The following is an 18862-nucleotide window of genomic DNA, read 5'->3' as shown; positions in this document are numbered from 1 at the left end:
CTCAGTGAAATGACAGCTGCTGAATGAATACGCTCGTGCACAGTAGAACAGGCATCAAGGTGACTTAATCAAAGTTTTAAGGCTGTTTGACAGTGCGGCTCAGCAGTCGCTCACTGAGCCCCGCTCAGGTGGCACGAGTGATAAGCCCTGCGCATTGTGAAGCCATTTCATTTGGCTGAGGATGTGAGCAGTCGAGTCCAGTCAGTTTATGTCACATTGCTGCCGGCGGCGACCTATTCCTCTGAGTCACTGCGCCGCAAAACAATGGAACGGCATGCAGAACACACAAGCCTTATGGAGGAAGACCTCTGACCACCGTGCTCTGACTGCACCGAGCTGCAGTTCTGATACACAGCAGCCGTTACATCCCCCCAGTTCGGTGCATGGTTAAAAAACAACCTTGTGTTAAAAGATCCTAAATGACCTCGCTGGCAACTGTGCTGCAATTAATTATGCTTAACTAAATGAGCTGTTGTCAGCGGTATCTCTGTTAATGCCCACATGGCACTGCTGGCCACATGGAAATCCCACATTGTTTGCTATAGAGCCCATCATTTTAACGGGCCGAGCTCAAACTGAGACGCTGCAAATCCTGCTGTTGCAACAAAGATAAACGAAACCGCTTTGTACCACTCATGCAGGCTTTGTGTTTGAATCTCACACCTCTCGTCTCACACAGTGTTTTCTCAGAGCCACAATGTGAGAAACAACTTCGTAGGCTGATGAATCATAGATTATTTTCACAGTTTTTTTTTTTACCAACTTGTTCTATAGCTAATCTGGATGAAGTACTACTGTCATAAAACAATGATGGAGGTTGTGTAATAATATAAATAAAAACAATTCATAGATTTCACAATCCCATTGACGTTTTGAATAGTGACATGTTTTGATGCAGTGGGATAAAAGCTGTTTCACCATATTCATGTATTTATTTTTTGGTGACAAAAATAACGAATAACTATTTCACGATAAAGTTACTTTAATGTACATGTGTGTTTAAAGAGGCAGAGAAAGTAAGTTAAATTTAGAGAGAGCCTGTGTCTCAATGTCTTTATGTTGAGTGTATGTCGGGCTCCATCCATCCGAACCGCTCATCCTTTGAGGGTGATGAGGTGGCAGGATCGGCAAACAATCATTCACGTCAATGTAGCGTCTCCAATTAGCTGGAAAACAGAAGGAAAAGAGAAGGTAAAAGAAAAAACACGTGTTCAACGCAATGACAAGTGTACAGAGGGAACATGTGTGTAGGTATAACAGACAGCTCCATAATGAAACCAGACCAACTGTGTGGGTGGAGAGAGTTGATTCACTAGTTTCTTCCAGCTTTCACCTCAGCACATTCACTCCAATGTCCGGCTGAAGCTTTGACTTTTATCCCAGTAATCTGCATGGGTTTTGTTTCTTTGTTTCTGTGGGGGACAATCTAAGTCTTGTTTTTACAAAGTGGACGTCTGAATGATCTGAAATGGCAGTTGGGTAGTTTGTGTTATTACTGTGACTATCAGGTGCGACCTGAATAAATCTATTTTGTCATGCACTGCTTTATTCTTTGTGAAATCAACCAGACTGGTGTGTGTGGACAACACAGATTGCTATTTACAATCAGACTGGAGAACTTATCTGACAGAACACTGGACCACAACATCGCTGAAGTGAACTTTCTTAGTTTATGGTTAATTCAACGGACCATTCTAAAACAGCAGTCTGACAGGGATGGTTTTAATGAGCTAGACTCACCCCTGCTTTGTTGATGCCTTTTAAAAACCTCAAGCAAACATCCAATGTAAAAAAACACTGAAATAAAAAAAGTCTCAGAGTTTGCTTTTCCCTCAAGGAGAAACAAATTTAATTTTGTACATGAAATTATCACTGAGACGCAGTTTTAGAAGCATAGCTGGCAGTGCCAATGAAGCCTTGTTTCATTTACAGTCATTTATAGTCAGTGCTTTCTAATTCCATAGCAACCTGCAGTTTGCTGTTGTCTAATAACCTCCTGAGTTTTCTTTCATTTTAAAGTGGAGAGGAGCGCGCTGCCAGGGAAGGAACAGAAATATATTTCTTCACTTATCAAAATGGCTTTAATAAACAAAGTCTCCCAGGCTGAAGTTGATGCTCTTGCGTTGGAAAATGCTCATATAGCATAATTAGAAAAGTGCCACTCTGAGCTGTTTGTGTGCTGGCATGTCAGACAACACAGTTACTCACTGCAGGATGAAGAAATATGTTGAGCGCAGCCACTTTATTTCCCAGAGGCTGATTCCTTCCATGAGCTCCATCATAACATTGCATGCCAGACTGCCATGCCCTGGATGACTTTGTAAAATCACCTGACAAAGAGCGCTGCCTCACGGGATGACACGGCCCTCTGGGATGTCACTCCCACTGCCTCAGATTAACACTGTGTCAAATGCTTTTGTTTGTGAGGCCTTTTTTTTATTTTATCAGGGTGCACACAACCACACACTCGTTCAAGCACACTGTGAACTTCAAAAAAAGAATAATAATACTGACAGGCGAGGGTCCCATCAGATTTCAGCCGGGGCCAGTACCCCCCTGGATCAAACCCTGGATCCGCCCCTGTTCTGATAGTAGATAGATTCAGTGTTTAAATGATGTCACATCGTTCCTCTTGAATCAGGAAGATGAAGCTGTACCATGATGTTGTCAGAGCTCTTGAGGCACCAGACATATCAGCGTCCTAATTTGAGGCACGATAACGTCATCACATTAAAACATAAAAACATTTCTCATAAATATCAAGTCTGTATCCAGGAGACCGAAGCCATGTGGTGTTCACAGGTGTGAGTAAAAGCACTGCAAATATAATTAACCCAACATATCATTATGATTTGATAGCAGAGAAATTCCACAAATTCCAAAGTAAGAACGTAAAATAAAACCTGCCCATCTCAAAATGTTACGGAAAGAGGAAAAGACAACATGGATCAGTCCCATTGACCAGACTCAGACTAAAATTGAATGTGTTGTTTCTTGGCCCATATCTCGTCCTTTCACCAAGTTTTGTGGAAATCCCTTCAGTAGTTTCTGTGTAATTTTCAAACTAACTCAACTAATGGATAGGGGTGAAAACATGAGCCATAATTGGCAGAGGTAATACGTGTATGCAGCATTTTGAATTATGTGTTATCAAGTGTCTGTGGTGACATTTTCTGAGTCACACAGCGTTGGTCAATGAGCTTAGCCATCGTTATTGTTAACAACATTTTCAGCCTTTTCTGACTGTTTGAAATATTACAGGGGGTTTCACAGGAGAAGCCACAGTGAGCTGATAGATGAAGAGCCACAGGCAACAGGATGCACACTTCCAACTTGTCAGCGAGTTAATAAACTCTTTTCACTGTGTCCCGCTGTTCGCAGACTCACGTTGTGTGGTGCATAATCACATCACGTTTGCTGAATGATGGAAAAAGGCCAATTATTGCTTGACTTCTTTATTTTTTTGCTGCCCACAGAATTTTCCACCCTGCAGAGGCGTGACCGTGGTTGTATAAGTACATTGAAAGAAGACAAGGGGTGAGTGGGAACGAGCGGGTAAAAAAATTTATCCTTAACGCGGATTAGGAAGAAACTTACTGTAGAGTGAGTTTTTCTTCAACCACTGAGTTGGCGTATGGATGTGAATATGGAAAAGTGAGTCATGTATCAAGTTTGGTTCCGACCCAGTGGCTCAGAGGTTTGTCGTCTTTATGGAGATTTTACCTCTGAAGGCAACAGTCAATTTTCTTGGGCTTCCAGTGTCGACAGTGGATATCTGGGACATGACTCTGTTTCGCATTTGCCAGAAACCATTTATAGTCCGACTGGTTTGCTTTGTGTATGAGTTTTTGTTCCAGATGAAACTTTGGCTATCAATTTATTAATGTAGATTAATTAAAAAGCGAATACCTGTAGAATTTTGGTAAATATATTCTACCTCCTTCGCTCTCCACAAGGACTGTTTACCTTTGCTTCTGTTCAGATATGACTGGTCGAATGAGAAACAGAAACAAGGAGGCTACCGGCACCAAAATCTTGCCCTTGCCTAGAGATTCTGTAAATTCACACAGAAAAATCAGTTCTGATTAAGTGGAAGACCACTTAGCACATTCCACATCAGTGGTATTTTTATTACAAAATGCTTGCCTCATAAGTGAATATAAAAAATAAAGAGCATAACTCCTGAAATCTAATCTCCCACACTGCCGTGAGTTGCACTCCCATCAGGCATCATCTTCTGGATTTACTGCAGCGCCTTAATGAAGATGCGACTGCATGAAGCTGAGGTCCTCGCCATCTTAATCATAATAGAGGTGATACTTTTGCCACAAACTGTCACATGATGGGCAAAGCATGTCTGTATTCCCTCTACGTTTGAACAGACGTCATTATCCAGGAGATTTATCTGCCGCACTTGAAATTGAAGACATGCAAGCCACTGCAAGAACTCCTGCAGGATTTCTGATAGTTTTGGGGCCTGACCACAGCGGTGCCACCTGATGAGAGCTTAAGACGCCACATCTTTCTCATCAGAACTAGAAGATGACGACGATGTGTCTGTAAGTGATTTGCATCGTGCACAGCCATTATATTCCCTGCTTAGTGTGATTGTTCTCGATTTCTTTGAGTTTGATTAAACACATTGTTCGGTGCACAGTAATATACATGAGAAAAAAGCAGGATTTAATAGTAGTTATTATTAAAAATCCTCAGAATTAATCAGGCTCAATCACGATTTTTAAATTAAATATTTGATCATACATGAAAATTAAGCTGGTTTTCATTGGATTGTATTGAGTCTTTTTCTTAATAAAACATAGACCTCTGAATATATGTAGTCCTTTTTATATAATAGCTATAATTTTGTTCAATGCATCAAGGCACGTTCTTTTTCTGGATTATTCACTTAATGCTCTTTATACAAATCTCTGAAATTTGATCCGACGCATCATTAAAGTGTCATCTTTGGTTTTGACATTGTGTCAGCTCACAAGTTAATGTTTTTTTTCACATTTTATCTGGTATTAAGTGTGATGTGTGTCAGTGTGGGAGACGGCATTACGCTGAAGCCCCCATATCTCTCAAAGAATTATGATGGCAGCAGTTAGTGTTATTTATTTTCACCATGTATCCGGGGATGCAGACACTATTTATGAACACGAAGTTCGGGCCAGAAAATGAAGAATCTAATTGGGTTCTCAGATAAGAATCAAACAGTCTTAACCACCTCTATCTTTGGTACAAAACAATTTAGGACACATTAGTCGGGTTTTGACACATCCTGAAAGGAAGCTTAAATATAATGTGGACCCAGATATGAAGTAGATTGGATTGTGATCCCTTGCCATCTGCCTTGTGCTGTTTTGAATGTGATGAAGGTTCCAGAGGAACAAAAACTCTCAGGCTTCACGCTTCAGCTCCTCTAGAGATGTCAGGCTCATGTCAGAGTAAGAAGCTATGTGAACAGAATGCAGCCGAGGACATATAGTACTGAATTGCATCCCTCAGGATGTGTAACATGCTCAACACAGACGTTTTCCTGCAGTGAATCATGGGTCTTCAACATTGCGACTGTTTTAAGATAATGCTGTGTAGGTCAGGGGCAGAGTAATACTAAGAAAATATAGTTTTTATTGTGAGGGAAACATGGATAGTTACCAATGAACAAATAAAAAAGTAACTTCTAATATGGAATTGCTAAGGAACAGAAAATGACTGGGTGGAGAAATATTTTTTTCTTTTAGCTTAAGGCTAAAGGTGGATAGAGGTCATTAACTTATTAACATTTATGGCAATTGCAGATTGCATCACGTCACAAAAAAATTGGCTCCATGGACATTTATTTTGGCCGTATGTTACAAATTTTTTCACAGTCAGTTGCACAGTTTAAAAAAATAAATTTAAACCCTTCTCAAACCCAATTATTGTCATACAGTGTAGTAGAACTAGAGAAATCCAGAGTCACAAATAACTATGACCAAGGTGATGGTGTGGGTGTGTGTGTGTGTGTGTGTGTGTGTGTGTGTGTGTGTGTGTTTATTATATTCACTTCCTTGTCCCTTTTCTCATCCGTTCGTCATAATAAATTACTGAACTGTACCGTCCTTTAGAATATGAGCTGGTGCACTATACCATAACCTGATGTGACATGCAGCAACACAATGCACCTGTTTTTCATGAATAAGAAATACTTAGAGAGAAGCATGGATTATTTTCAAGAAAAAGCTGCTTTGGTTCAAATCTGACTCACAGTGACACATTGATTATTCAATGCAATGAAAAAGAAAAACAACAGACTGAATCACTTGAAAGACTTGAAACTTAATAGAAAACAGACAGAAAGGTTAATCTTGGTTTGCTTGAATTTCTGTCCCCTTTCAGCTTCTCCTGAAATTCTACTTAATTTACTTAATTATAACCAATGGAACTTCATTTTATTACTTATTTAAAAACTTTTTTAATTATTTGTATTGTGTAAACATCTGCAATATCATAACCCTGAGGAACAGCGGGAATAGGAAACAAGACAAAATACGGCTCTGACTCGCACATTCCTGAACACAGTGATGTGCGACTACGGGAAGATTCGTTTTCTATGGCTGAGGCAAATCCTTTATTAAAGGGAAGGTGACAGTGTTTATATTTCGTTTTAATGCAGATGTGTGGAAATCTGAGATATCCAGACACAATAGAGGCTCCTGGGAGTCTTCTTCACACAACAGAAGCTGCCTCCATTGTCTCTAAGGTCAATATTTAAATTTACACAGCATTAGGTGACAGTGGGGCGGATCACATTCTCATACAGCGTTCCAGTCCCATGTGGTGACTATACAGATACGGAGAGCTGAAACAGAGCTGAAGACCCAATAAACAGAAAACATTTTAAATGTGATGAATAGAGGAAGCATTTCAAAAATACATACAATAAATTGAAAATGCTAAATCCTGTATTTTCCTGTGTCAGTATGCAGACTCAAAGTACTTTTACAAAAAAAAAAATACATGTTGATTAACAGAAAGGAAAAGATATTAGTACTTCAGCTAAAAGTATAGTTATAAATAGTAAACTGCAGCTCTTTTTTTTTTTATAAGAAGACAAGTCTCATGGATGCATTTGTTCCACCAGTTGTGGGTCATTCTCAGCCATCAATCATAATGTTTCACCCCAATTTTATTGCAGCAAATAACTAATTAAAACCAAACCTAGTATGAAAAGTGAGCATGTGAACACCAATGTGAGGACAAATTACATTCATGCTAACATGACAGAAACCATTACAAACAAAAAGAAATGAAGGTGTATTTTGACTTTTTAGTTTGCCCCATGTCCCTAATGTCCTATACAATAACATGGAGGAGGCAGGGTTTATGGTCTATACTACAACCAGCCACCAGGGGGGTGATTCAGATGACTTGATTTCACTTTTTGGTGAGCTGTCATGTCGTCCATCTTTCTTGACAATATTTGATCTGTAATCAAACACATACATTTTGCAACGACGCCACAAAAGTGACATGATTTGAATTGCATAAAATATTGTGACTAGTTGTGAATAAATATTTATATGAATGGATTTGTAAGGCTGATCTGCTTATGTTCTGTTTAATGCCAAGATGATTTAGTTTCCTGCCACACTGTAGGGAATGTTCTGATCAGGCTGAACAACATGGAAAATATTGTTTGTAATGATTGATACACACCAGGAGGCTCTTTGTCTTCCTTTTAATCATCCTCCCGTTCTCTCGCTGCAGTTCTACCAATGACTCATCTGCACGAGAGGAAGGACATCTTTGGCCATCCACTCTGATTTATAATTCAACAATTTAGCAACTGGTGTTTGCACCTCAGTTGCCACTGCAGCCAACTGGTAATTAAAACGTTGCATTTTGAACAGCAGCACTTTCCAAAGCCGTTTTCAGACATGACCTGCAGGTAAAATACGGAGAATTGGCTGTGGAGTTTACCCACCCTTTCACAATGAATTCACAACAGCAAATTTGTTTTTTTGCATCTGTTGTGTGTTAGAAGCATCTTAAAAGTCCCCCCCCCCCCTCACTTGCTCGTGGTGGGTCACAGCAGAGAATCCCCTGCTGTGACTTTTCCTGGATTTCTACAGACATTATACCAGGAGGCCAGATGGAGTAACACCCCAGACACAGCGGAGCATCTCATTCAGTCATTTGCGTTCACATATGCACCTCCTCCAGAAAAACTGCAGGGTTCAGTGCATGTCTGAAAGCAGCTCAAGTTATTTCAGTCACAAAGGGACTTAAAGCGCATCTGTTGTGACATATCATGTTTGGATTATTTTCTTATAGATCCTCATAAGGTATCAATGTGTCTCATGTTCTTCAGATATGAATCACTATGAATAATGTATTCAACTTTTATTTTAGGGTCAGATTTATGTTTTAATTTCCTCTTCTCTCTTTTTCTCCAAGATAAAAGCACAAAGATAATCCCACAAAACGTTTTTTATGGTGTGTATATATAGATGTGGTTCCACTGATAATCATAATAGGCCTATAGTTCTTTTCACTGTCACTACAATAGTACTTTGTTATGTAATAATGTCCTCCTGGATGTAAAAGTAGGTTATGCCCTTACCTAACCTACGACCTGTCACATTTTAATGGTTATTTGCAATAAATCCTTCATTAATCTGTGTATTTTTTCCCCCCAGAATTGAATTAAATCTGTAATCTGACTCTATCAATAATTAGAAAACATTAAAAACAGACGCACCATTTAAAAAAGTATTTGTCTCTTAGTTTTAATGCAGTAAATTAATTTTAAAGCTTAAGCATGCAAATCTAAAATTATTATAATCTAATATTTTATTAATGCAAATTGACTGTGGCACTCATTTCCAAAGGGATTAATGTCCATGATATCATGGTCCACAACTGGGCTCTGTGAATGCGCCATATGCCGTATACAAAGTACTGAATGTGCGATTTACAGAGAGATTAGTGTGAAAGAAAAACTGCTCTGTACCTGACAAACAGCTGACGGACGCAGTTATCCACTTCACTGGCTCTTGAACCATTTACCAGCTGAAGATCCAGATATTTTTCTTCTTGGTGGAGAAGAAAACATGGACTAATTATTGCTCCTAAGTACATTTATCAGATGAACAAAAAACTTGACTGTAAATTAATCTTAATTAACTGTGTCTGCTGCGTCAATAAAAAACTCACTAACCGAATTCTAGCTTTACAACCTGCAATCAATCATCTCTTTTACACCAGACATGCACAGCCCATAACCAGTAATTATATTATTGTGTGTACCGTCCACACTCATGCTAGCTAGCTCACTTTTATCCATAGTTAAGTACCTTTGCATTCACCTGCAATATCCTGTCTACAAGTATTTGATGCTACACTGCTCCAGGCCACAGTTTAGGTGAGGCTGAGCACTTAAGTGTTTTCCATTTCCCCCCTGCACCATCTCCACTTGGCTTTGACATCCACAAAAGTCTTCTCTTTTCCCAAGACATCAATTGTGTGTCAGGCTCATACTTAAAACTGTCCATCTTTCAGCTGAGCCCCGGTCCATTAACACTCAGCTTCCGTCCCTCTAATCTATCTCAGCACCTGTTTCAGATGCCACTTCTCCTTGAGTGAAGCTTGGAGACGACATTCAAAAGGGTCAGTAATCGGCCCTCCCTTTGCCAGAAGTTTGATAGCGCACAAATACACTCTGAAAGACCGGCGTTTTTGTGACTAACAATGACGTCTGCAGCTTAATGCTAAGAGGGAAAAGTGAAATCCCCCCTGGGATCTGAGGAGGGTGGCTAAAAGAGAGATGCTCACTTTGCACCCATGGCTCCACTTCAGCCAGTTTGAATTCATTTAGGTCTCTTTCTAAAGCACACACAAAGGTCATGCTCCAAAAAAGGAAAAGTTTTAATTGGATATTTATCATGTAGACTTTCAAATTCCTTTCTACCCTCAGTCTACTGATAGACTCGTGTCCCTGACAGTAAAATATTTGTCTTTGAGCTAATCTGCTTCGTTGAATACCTAATTAATGTTATTCATGCCCTTACACTGTCACCTCCTCCTGTTTGTCAAAGGCTCTTTCAGCATTACTGTTTTACAAATCCACTTCCTCTAATATCCAGGATTAATCCCAGACATGTAGCCGTGACGACAGATGCTGACATTAATCTGAATAATACAGCAGGTCTCATGAAAATCCGTCCCCCCTGCAAATTGAAGATGCATGCACATTTACAATCTTTATAATATCAGGAATTATAATTCTGTCATGCTGGAACTTAGTTTCCCCCTTCCTACCCATTGCCTTCTAAACCAAGGTTTGTGTCTTTGTTACAGTGTTTACATTTCATGCAGTTAGTATTTGGTTTCACAATGTCATTTAGTGTCATTTAGTATTCTGTCATCATCATCTACACCAGCTGCATGTACCTATACTTCACATTGATTGGTTTGTAGATGGACGTCTCTCTGGCTTTGGCGTGCTGTCAATTCGGCTTTTGTATTTGCTAACTTTTTAAAATAAAGTGTACATTAAAAGAAGTTGTTGTTGAAGTCCTTATTGTTTGAATGGAGAAAATAGATGAACTCGCTCAATATGTTAATTCCGTTGCCACTGTAATATCATTATGGTGTTGCAAAACTAATGTGCACTTGGTTCAAACATATATAAGATTACAAGCAGTCCTCCAATAAAAAGGTGTGTGTGAAAGACCCCTCGAAGACCTGGCTCTAGCATCACATTGGTCATGAGTAAAGTTTTATGCAAAGCTGTTTTTAAGTATCAAGGTCTGCACCTTTCCCCTTGGAGGACATGGTTTATTGGTCAGTATAAAACCAATAACAGTATAATGGAAATCTCATTCAAAATTATTTGTACTTCCTTATCTTTAATTCAATACTCTAGACTGCCTAGTCCCTCTTATAAATCAGTGCTGTTAGATTTCTGAACGACAAAATTAATCCACAACATTTTACTTCTATTTCTATTTCCCTTTCCAGTTCTACAGTTTTGGTGGTGGCTTGCTATACAATGTGCCATTTGTATAAATAATGTATTCTAATCATCCAGTTAGTTGAACCCTAGCTGCCAACAGATATCTTCTTGACTCAGTGTGCACTCCATTGTGTCAAATGTATTTTGGGGCCACAGCCAGCTCTTCTGTACCAGTGCTCTTTACACTCTTTCCCTTTGATGAGCAGCAGCAGCCGAGGCATTTACAGGAAGAAAAAAAAAAATTAAAACGCTGTCAACGCAAAAGTACAATTTACACAGAGTGGGATTTTGTGATCAGTCTCTTAACTTTCTAGTTGCAGGTTTTTGCAGCTCGTTATGTTTTTTAATTGGCTAGACTGAGCTCAATAAAAGGCAGAAAGCACAGACTCAAGACCAGGATGGATCTTAAGGCTTTTATTTCAAAAAGCATCAGGAGTTAAAACTGGCTGGCTGGAGATCAGAGCACTCTAGAAAACAAGGCGAGTTGATTTGTAGGAGAGCAGGTCAGAAATGCTGTTTCCCAGATTGTTTCTCCAAATGAGGCAGACTGACAAAGACCAGAATGGATGTGGCCGATTCCTGTCTGAGCTTGGCACAAGTTCCTAAAGAACAAGTGTTAGACAAAGGCAAAGAGACAAAAGGGGACCTATTAGACTAACAATGTTGGATATTCATACTGTACGTGGCCAAAGTTTCAGATATTGAGGTGAACGTATGTCTGAATGATCAGTAAAATCAAAACCTTGATGTGTGCGATGTGCTGGGTTTCAGGCAGTTTTTTAACTGAGGTGAACTGATGATGTAGATACGCTACAGAGTTCTTAACATGGTCATGTGCTCCAGACACATCATGCTGAAGAGGTACAGTAACCTGCCCACACCCACGCTCAAACCTGTACAACGACTCGCCCTCTTCCTCGATGAATGTTTGTGTTAAACCCAGAAGAAGACGTCTTTTTCCAAGTTCATTGACTATGAACTGAAAATCTCTTCAGGGGCTGGATGTGAGAACGCAAATGTCCATGTCAGTTGCCCCCAGACATTTTCCTGCCCATCTAACAATGTGAGAATACAGCTGTGATACTGGAAGAATACACAAAGAAGATGCCATCAATAGGGACCGGTACCCATCAATGCCCTGCCTCCTGCAGGCTCTACCAACCCCTCGCCTGAATGTTCTGGACATTTTCCTGTTGTTTCCAACACGTCTGACTCAGACACTCTCCTGCTGCGTTCTTCACATATCAAAGACAAACCCCACAAAACACCTGAACCAGATTTTAGGGTAATTTTCTGGAGTTGATTGTCTGGAAACAGCTTCACTGTCAGAACATCTTATGAAAGATTGACAGTAATGTTGCCACAGTGATTACTGAATGATGATGATGACTCTTCAGCTTGTGATTGTTGATTTGTTGGATGATGATGGCTGTGCAGAAGATCTGGCAGGAGCAGCTCATCAGGAAGTTACGCCCATGTGTCACACCAACCAGGACTAATCAAGAATGAGGGGAAGGCAAACACAGTAAAATAAGAAAAGCAGGGGAAAAAGCTACATTTCTAAAAACCTCACTTGATGCCATAGAACGAGCAGGTAACAGCTTTCTGTTTGAGTTGTTTCTAATATGGACAAGTTGTCTGTAACGGAATAGTTGTCCCAGTTCTGTGCACATCTGTCTCCTTCACTTTGCTCTTCAGTGACTTCCCAGCAGGAGACAAGTGGCAGCAAGGGAGAGGAAAGATAAACTGATTCTCAGACAGCAGCTACGTGGTCAACAATGCTTCGAGTGATCAGAAGGAAAACGGTTCCCCAACACAAGTGGAATATATTCTCTCCTTATTAAATAAAAAGATTAAAATTAGATGACATTCCTTGGAGCAACTGTACATCCTTCTGGGCGTTATCCAAACAGATCACGTAAACTTGACTGGAAAATTGGCTTAGTGGAATCCATGTAAAAGCTGTAATCACACCATAGCGCAAATCTAATTATTCTCAGTATCGTGCATTGTGCATGTAAATGAGCTTCAGATTTAACATCTTGATTCTCTGGACTTAATTCTGTTTTACCTTAGCTGAGAGATTTGACATGCAGCGCTCCGACGTCTCTGATGAATAAGAGTGCTTTGTTGGCCGGTTCTCCCCTCGACAACAGACATGCTGCTGGATTTGCATAAACTATTTACACTAATCATTCAGCCTGGCAATCATCCGTATTGTTCACACACATCTGCAGCACTGAACCTGTTGTGCAGGACACAAATCCTTCCCTGCCGCTTCCTTCTCTAACCAGCGCTCGACTCTGATGTAATGATTACCTCCATCACCTGCACGACGGGGTGAGCGTGCACCCCGCCATATGTTACCAGGATGTTTCCCGCTGAAGTAAATTCCACTGTCTTCTATGACATTCAGTTCAATGCACAAACCATAATTACCACATTAGCTGTTTCGTCATACGTGTTAGAACAATTTGCATTGAAATGATGCACTTACCAGCATTGCCCTTGAACCCCCTCTTCCCCATGACCATATTTTGTATGCAGAGTTGCGCTTTATTTTGGAAATTCATTAAGAGCGTATATGCTTAATCTACAATTCTGGTATACAACAGTCACAAGAGAGTTGCTAATCTGCTTTTATGCCTCGAAGAGACAACATGTCAATCTAATTCTTTTTTCTTTTTCTGAATTCAATTACATGGAGGGGAGTCATGTGGGCTCAGTCTGCAGCGCACACAGGAGGTGACTCCACGCCACTAATTCACTGCAGTCCTTTTAAACCTTTAAAGTTTTTGGGTATTTTCTGCACATTATAAACTAAAGCCCGAAACTAAAGAACTTTTCAGTGCACTGACGGCTTCTGTGATGTGCTTTGAACATGCACACATTTTCAGAATAAAATTTGTTCTATAGGGCTGGTTGGAGGGTGCAATTACATCCCCTGCTCAATTTCTTTGATCTGAATATGGAATGTAAATTAAAACCTATTTCAAGCATTTCAAACTTCAAACTAAAACCACAAAGCCACAACTATAGCTCTCCTGGAGTTTTTGTAACCTTTCATACATTCTCACTTTTAATACTAGACAACGTTTCAGGACATCCTGACAAAGTTCTGTGGTCAACAGTAGATTTCGATTGCCATCGATCTCCCTTGCTAACCAATAGGGGGAACAAATTTCAGAAAAGATAAGCACTCAGAAGCTGGAGCAAACTTGACTTGTAAATCTGCCCTCAGACAAACTTTCGGGCCTTTTTTCTTTGATGCTTTGTGGCAGCACAATAGATCCAGAGAGGTCTACTGACACAGAGGTCAGCGTTTTCATCTGTGAAATTGTTCTTTTGTTTTCAAGGTGTTTAAAATCCAATTTCCAAGCCTTTGCAGGTTTACAAGTCACACAGAGGCCAGCAGGCATTCACCAGCAGCTGCATATTAAAAGGACAGTTTTGACATAAACAAAGGGCACCGTGACACTTGTTTTAAAGGTTATGCAGATGAGAAATAAATATTCTTAAAATAGATGTCTGACTGTGGGAATTGCTTCAATTCTGTATTTGCCTGATTATTTTTTTGTCTTTATTTCTTATTTTCACTGCCAAAGACCAGATAAAGACATGAGATGATTAGCATAATCAAATTCTCTCTAATAATTAACTTACTGGTCCGATAAGGAGCGCTACTACTGTGTGAGGACCTGTGATGAGATTATTGAAGGATAGTTCAACAAATCCAAAGAGAAAGTGAAAATGGAATCAAACCCACGAGGACAGAGCTTTCAAACTGTGCCTTTAACTTCTCCATCAGCTCCTAATTAATATGCTAACAAGCTTTGATAAGACCATCTAATCACTTAATAGTTGAGTGGAATTCAGGACAATTAAGGTCATTTAAGCTCCGTTGATAAACTGCACCACAGGGGGGGATGGTGAGATAATAAGAAATCACCAGGGTGCACTTTCTAATAATAGTAAATAATCAATATGCTCATCTCATGTATGTGCTGATGTCGCAGCCTATTCACTGATGTGATTCTTTTCTGTGATTTGAAAGTTACCATGTATACAATGTATCTTACCATCATTGTTTCCACTTCACATATCATGAACATAGAAATGTGCAACACTTAGTGAGTTCAGCTTTACATCATAAAGTAAATGACACTATGAACATGAATGCACCTGAACACACAGCAAATGAAACATCAGTAAAGCAGTTACATCTCTTTAACCAATCAAGAATGAGCTCGTTGTTTTCATCCATTATCATTTTGAAAGTCTGAACTTTAATGTACTTACATCTTGAAATAGTATAAGTACATTGTGCAGTTAACATTGTCCGTATTACTGACAAAAGATAGAGTAGGTTGTCCACTGGTTGGAAGGTCGCTGGTTCGATTCCAAGCTCCTCCAGTCCACATATCAAAGTGTCCCAGGGCACTGACCCCTAAATTGCACCAGATGGCTGAAGAGGGAGCGTGTGAACAGGATGAATGAGTGATAAAGTCCTAGATATAGAGCCACTGCATGAATGTGATCCACGATATCAAGTAGTTTGAGACGGTAGCTTTGACCCAAAGATCCACACCAATGCTTTCTAAATTGATTTTGTATTAATTATTGCTTCTGCAGCTTGGAAGCATTGGTCGGGTAATAGCCAGATTAAAAATTGAATGATATGCATTTTTAGAGCTATGTTATTTTGGCAAGAATTCAAAGGAATGAAATTACAACAAATTATCCCCAGAATGAAAATAGCATCAGAGCGGAGGGAGACATGTCTTATGTCATAATATTTGGCAACAGTAAAATGACTGTAAAAATAATACAATAAATAAACGTACACACGAGCTGAATTTGGATGCGCAGTGGCATTTAGAGACTTAAATTTTGGGATTAGGGAGGACAAGCTCTTCAGGCTGGTTACAACATATCCTTTTACAAATTTGTTATCACAGTTGATGACAAATTAATGCAAGGATTTATGCTAATGCTGCAATCCTATGTGTAATTAGAAGCTGCTCTTCAAACTGTCTCCAGCCAGATGAAGAACGAAGCTGAGTACACTGAGACGGGAGGAGGAACCACTTGCTGCTGCACAGGCTCAGTCTGGATACTGATTGCTGTCTGGTGAAATTCTGTTTTAGTGATATTTTTAACATCTCAAGGAGAGACACACGTACGTCCTGTCGTCGTCACCAGGCTGTCTCTGCCGATGCTTTGTTGGTCTGCAGTGTGCATCTGATGTCAGTTGAGTTATTTTATTCACTAACTTTTTTTAATACAGTGCATAGAAATGTATTTGTATTTTTAGTTGAAGAAAATTAACTGGCTCATTTAGACAATTGTTGCCACGGCAATAATATGTTCCTACTACCAGCAAAATGATCTTTGTCAATCAAACTTTAAATAACAGGTGAAGGCTGAAGGCAATCATGCAAAGCACTTCAAATTGTTATTCTTTGTTCATGATGTCTCAACTTGCTGCAATTGGTCCAAAATCCTATATACACAAAAAGAAAAAACTCAAAAGTCTGCAAGTCCAGACAAGGAAGGATGAATGTGCCCTCAGACAATAACAATGAATAGGAAGCTGAATGGAGGCCAATGTAAAACATGGGTATTTTTTCAAGTTTATATATATATATAATAGTCTTATAATTGAAAGGATATTTTAGTCCTTTTTTTAAATTTTTTTTTTTTTACTTGTTTTCATTTATTTCAAATTAAGTCTATTATCCACTTCACTGTTGATTCTATTGGACACTTGGTGTAGTTGGAACAGCGGTGGCTTTATGAATGAAAGCTGAATGCTGCTGCAGCAATTACAATTCCATTGTTATCATGATCCCTGGAGACAATGCATCTTTTATTCGATCCTGGTTTATGGAGCGTTTAATTATCTCTTATTTCAAATGAGATCACCGGGGGCCAATTACCTCTGGCCACCTATATTAAGTTTGCATGTTTCCATTCTGTGATAATCAGGACTCATGTTGAGCGATCAACAGTTAGAAAATGTTGAATCAGCACACTGCCGCATCTCATCTACAACATGAGGTGCTGAGACTCAGTGGTCAGGGTCCAACTTTAAGGTGCAGAGCTTTTTGTTTGAGCATCATTATGTGCATGCATGCCTGTGCGAGATTAAATTAGATGTAACCACTGTTCCTGCAGTGGAAAGTTTATATACATGATCAGATGTTAACTTCATGAATAATGTCATCATGTTGAGAATGATAACAGCAGTCAGACAAGCATCTAGCTAAGTGGTATTAGATGATACAATGGATATAGAAGGTTATCATTATGTTGCACATATAGTTTTTATGTGAATGTAAAAGGCCTGCAAAGTTAAAAAAAAAAAAAATCTACACTATGGGAAGCTCCTCTCTCCCATATAACACTGCTCATGAAACACTAGTGTCTGGTCTCGTACGCCCACTAATAAAGCCGGATGAAGTGAAAGTGGAGGCCGACATTTTCTACATGTGCTGGAAGAAGCAGCATTTTGAAATTATCAACAAGACACAAACAGAGGTTTCAAATGCACGACTTGTGACGCAGGAATCAGGTCAGAAATCAGTTTTAATCAGTCCAAGGTTCAGTACACGGTACTTCAATTACACAACCAGAGGTATCCAAGATAACCAGGCAAAAACACAGAGAGGAAGGTAATACACAAAAACTCACATGAGAGAAGAATGCTGGACATCACGAGGAATCAAGACGAACTGGCAGCAGACACTGAGACTAAATACTCTTAGGGGGGAGACACAGGTGAAACACATGAAGGCGAAGCAGGTAATCAAACACGGAGCAGGAAGTGAGGATATAAAACGAGACAGGATGTGATTATACAAAATAAAACAGGAAGACAAATACTGAATAATAAAAACAATAAGAACATGACCTAAATGCCAGGGCTGGATGTGACAGAAACATTCTGAGGAAAAGTTTCAGTGCAGAAAGAAGTCAAGCTCATCTAATTGTCTAAGCTATATGAAAACAGAGCTGAGCAAGCTTTCATTTCCAGCAGGCATTGAGGATTCAGTTAAAGTCTTCCAACTTTTATAAGCTGGCTTTGCGTCTTACTACTTTTCTAGGTTCTGTCTTCCCCTGTGTGTCCTGTTCTTCTTTTGTCTGTTTCTCTGTCCCTCTGACTCTCCTGGTGCTGATTACATTCTGTCAACCTGTAGTATATTTCTGCCTGCTCTTCGCTCGGCCGTTGCTTCACATAATGTAATAAATGCTCCAGGCCTCTGTAGAGAACTAGTGATCTGTTTCCTTGTGGTGTATTCCAAGTTAATTGTTATCTCTCTCCAGGGTCATTACTCATCTGCCTCCTCACCTGCCTGTGTGCTTATCGGTGTTTCACGACTGCCCGCTATACTTCCAACCTGCTGCGCCATTCTGCCTCCTTCATCTGACCTACACTGCCTGTGAAGCCATTCCTCACAACCCCTCCGCCCTCTGCCTCAGCTGGCTCATTCCACCTCTATTCCCCTTTCAATTAATCCTCTTCATTTCTCACCTTCAAAGTCTGCAGTGCACCCATCTCTGTCCACAATGCAAATCATTGCAATCACAGAAAAATCCTAGAAAAAATGATTAAATTCACTGCATGCTGCTAAGAGGCTGTACCGGCTGCTGCTGGCAAGGTTTATGGAATATTTTCCGTGTTGCTCAATGCTTGAGTGAACTTTTATGTCAATATAACATCTTTGGCTATTCCATTTGTTTTTAGACTCAAGTTGTGATTTGATCTTCGAGCAATTTAAATGAATTTAAAGCAGATTATGCAAAGTGTGAATAAATCTATAACCTAACCTGGAGAAAAAGTGGCAGAGCGTTGGTCTG

The 18862-nt window shown here is 39.7% G+C and overlaps 1 long non-coding RNA gene across 1 annotated transcript; it reads right to left on the bottom strand.

The window, feature by feature from the left end:
* Nucleotides 1-5900: 5900 nt before the first annotated feature.
* LOC109641728 (uncharacterized) lies at nt 5901-18184 on the bottom strand. Its single transcript, XR_002203610.2, has 4 exons — nt 17696-18184; nt 8999-9077; nt 7702-7769; nt 5901-7470 (listed from the first exon to the last, which is right to left on the bottom strand). It is a non-coding gene; the product is annotated as an uncharacterized lncRNA (long non-coding RNA).
* Between the last annotated feature and the right edge of the window lie 678 nt (nt 18185-18862).

This window comes from Paralichthys olivaceus, chromosome 16 (genome assembly GCF_024713975.1).
Source record: "Paralichthys olivaceus isolate ysfri-2021 chromosome 16, ASM2471397v2, whole genome shotgun sequence".
Taxonomy (NCBI): Eukaryota; Metazoa; Chordata; class Actinopteri; order Pleuronectiformes; family Paralichthyidae; genus Paralichthys; species Paralichthys olivaceus.
This window is presented reverse-complemented; position numbering and strand designations above follow the sequence as displayed.